The following is a 3,420-nucleotide window of genomic DNA, read 5'->3' as shown; positions in this document are numbered from 1 at the left end:
AACATCTTCTAAATGTGAAAGGCTGGAATAAAACCTACCAAGCAAACAGTCCCCATAAGCAGGCTAGAGCTGCAAACCTAGTATCAGATAAAATTGACTTCAAATTAAAAAATGGTGGCCGCGGCTCTAAGGATGGGCGGAGCCCTGGCTGCCAGTGCTGGTGGCAGCCACCGCTGCCCAAACTGGGGACAGCGCAGCCACCTCTGCTCCTGCATGTCGTGGCTTCCCAGGCGACAGAATGCTGAGGAAAGGCATTGTCTGAGGTGGCAGCGGCACCAAGGTGCCCAAGCCGTCCTTCATGTCCTACGTGCGTCCTGAGGAAATTCATACAAATGAAAAGGAAGTCACAGAGAAGGAAGCAACTCTTCACTTATTGCCAGGTGAAGAGCTGCTTTGTGAAGCCAGCACAGTCCTGAAGTATGTGCAGGAAGATACCAGTCAGCATGGTGTCTACGGGAGACTTGTCTGTACAGATTTCAAAATTGCCTTCTTGGGTGATGATGAATCTGCGTTGGATAATGATGAGACTCAATTTAAGAATAAGGTTATAGGAGAAAATTACATTACACTCCACTGTGTGGATCAGATATATGGAGTGTTTGATGAGAAAAAAAAAGACTCTCTTTGGACAACTAAAGAAATACCCCAAGACACTTATCATCCACTGTAAAGACCTCCGAGTGTTCCACTTTTGTCTGAGGTACACAAAGGAAGAGGAAGTCAAAAAGATTGTCAGTGGGATAATTCATCATACCCAGTCTCCTAAACTGCTGAAAAGATTGTTTCTGTTTTCCTATGCAACGGCTGCACAAAACAACACAGTCACTAACTCCAGGAACCATACAGTAATGTTTGAAACACTTAAGGACTGGTGTTGGGAATTGGAGAGGACCAAAGGCAATGTGAAATACAAACCAGTGAGTGTCAATGAAGGCTACAAAATTTGTGAGAGGTTGCCAGCATACTCTGTTGTCCCCACTCCTCTTCCTGAGGAAGCTGTGCACCGCCTTCAGGGTCATGGCATACCAATATGGTGTTGGTCCTGCCATAATGGAAGTGCCTTTTTGAAAATGTCAGCACTGCCCAAAGAACAGGATGATGGCATTTTACAAATCCAGAAGAGCTTCTTGGATGGAATTTACAAGACCATCCACAGGCCACCCTATGAAATTGTTAAAACTGAAGATCTATCAAGCAACTTCCTATCCTTGCAGGAAATCCAGACTGCATCCTGTAAATTTAAGCAGCTATTTCTGATAGATAAAAACAGATATAAAATGGTTTTCTTTCCTAGAAAGTAGTATCTAGCTGGATATCATCAAACGTTGCCTGAAAAAAGCAATAGAGATTACAGAATGTCTGGAAGCACAGAAGATGAACGTTCTTCTTTTAGAGGAGAAAGCCTCCGACCTCTGCTGCCTCCTTTCCTCTCTGGTGCAAGTGATGATGGATCTGCACTGTCGAACCAGAACTGGTTTCCAGAGTCTTGTACAAAAGGAGTGGGTCATAGGTGGCCACTGCTTCTTGGATCGTTGCAACCATCTCCGCCAGAATGACAAAGAAGAGGTTCCCGTGTTCCTGCTTTTCTTAGATTGTGTCTGGCAGCTGGTACAGCAACATACTCCAGCATTTGAATTCACCAAGACTTATCTGACTGTCTTGTCAGATAGCCTGTATACCTATTTTTAGCACTTTCTTCTTCAATTCACCTCATCAAAAAGACACTAATATGGGTAGGGAAAGCCTGGATACACAAAGCAAGCCTTTGAATCTGCTCACCGTGTGGAATTGGTCTGTACAGTTTGAACCCAAAGCCCAGACATTGCTTAGAAACTCTCTCTATGCAGAAAAGCCAAAGCCAGACAAAGGCCCACAGAAAGGAATGTGTTTCAAAGTGTTTGGAACGTTACAGCCATTGCCAGACTGAAAGTTCTCAAAGAAATACTTCGTTCCATTTGTAAATGTGCTGTGTACCACAGCATTTAATGAATATGCATTCACATGTAAGTTCTCAAGTCTCCTGATTCTTACAAAAAGCAGGATCATGCACTTTCAATAAACAGCAACAAAAAAAAATTGGTAACAACTATACCCATGTCTCTGTTGACCACAAGTTCTTTTTTTGTGTGTTTTCTCTCAAAGCATCAACGACAACTTTCTTTGCCACTTACCCAGTCTAAATCATCTCCTAAAAGAGGATTTTTCAGGGAAGAGACAGATCACTTAATTAAAAACCTTCTGGGCAAGAGAATTAGTAAACTTATTAATTCTTCTGATGAGCTGCAAGACAACTTTCGAGAGTTCTATGACAACTGGCACAGCAAGCCCACTGACTACCATGGTTTGTTGTTGCCTCATATCGAGGGACCAGAAATCAAATTCTGGGCTCAGTGTTACTTGTGTTGGATTCCAGAAGCCCAAATCCTAGGTGGTGGCAGAGTGGCCACCATGAGCAAACTCTTGGAAATGATGGAGGAAGTCCATAACTTACAGGAGAAAATCAATGAGAGACATCCCAGTCAGGCAGCCCTCCATTCCGAGACTGACCATGCAGAGGCTTCCTGCCTGCTGAGGAACTCTGCTCGCCTGTCCTCTCTGTTTCCTATCGCTCTGCTTCAGCGGCATTCATCCAAGCCTGTCTTACCCACCAGTGGCTGGAAAGCTCTAGGAGATGAAGAAGATCTGGCTAAACGAGAAAATGAGTTTGTGGATCTTGGGGATGTATGATTGTGTGTTCAGTGGTTGTGAAGGAAGGCTGGGACTCTTGATCCCTGGACTTGTGTCGTTCTAGTGCTGAGAATTAGCCCAGTGCTCTGATGGAGAAAACCTGGGCCCTTAGGAGAACTGATCTTCAGTATTTCACAGTTCTGAAAGGCTGCAATATCCATAGTATTACTAATTGGAGGGGATTTCTATTTGACCTGTCATAGGATTGTGGCCAATTTCACAGAACGTGGAATGGTTGATTTATTACTAGAAAGCACTTCAGTAAGATATTCTTGGACTTCCACTTTCTTCTGATTCTTTCTGCGCCAAGATAAGCATTGAGGATATGTTTCTGTATAGTCATCTCAATCAGAAGCAAGGTCAGCTTTATGTGGTATTTGAAGTAACTGAAAGATAGAAATAGACATACGTATGTCTATTTCTTAAACCATAGCATTTTCCCTTTCTCTGTTCCCTTGTCTATAGACAAGCTAGGAAATTCCACTGGTATGGCTTGTGCGAACACTCAACCCCTACTCTCTCCTTCCTGAACTGTTATGGTGGGGGTGGGGGTGGGGGGAGCTAGCCAGTCACCTGCCCTCTTTTCTGTGCTGACAGCTCTGGATTTTTCCTCTTCCTGTGCTGTGCACCTTGCCTCACATAGCCCCGGTGTCTTGCTGCTAAGCCAGCATTTAAACTGGAGGGATTTTGTGC

General features: G+C 44.0%; 1 pseudogene; it reads left to right on the top strand.

Annotated features, from left to right (window-relative positions):
* Positions 1-238: 238 nt before the first annotated feature.
* LOC125343613 lies at positions 239-2,745 on the top strand (annotated as a pseudogene).
* The last annotated feature ends 675 nt before the right edge of the window (positions 2,746-3,420 follow it).

This window comes from Perognathus longimembris, chromosome 28, assembly GCF_023159225.1.
Source record: "Perognathus longimembris pacificus isolate PPM17 chromosome 28, ASM2315922v1, whole genome shotgun sequence".
Classification (NCBI taxonomy): domain Eukaryota; kingdom Metazoa; phylum Chordata; class Mammalia; order Rodentia; family Heteromyidae; genus Perognathus; species Perognathus longimembris.
The sequence above is the reverse complement of the archived record's forward strand: the minus strand, read 5'-3'. Positions and strand labels throughout refer to the sequence as shown.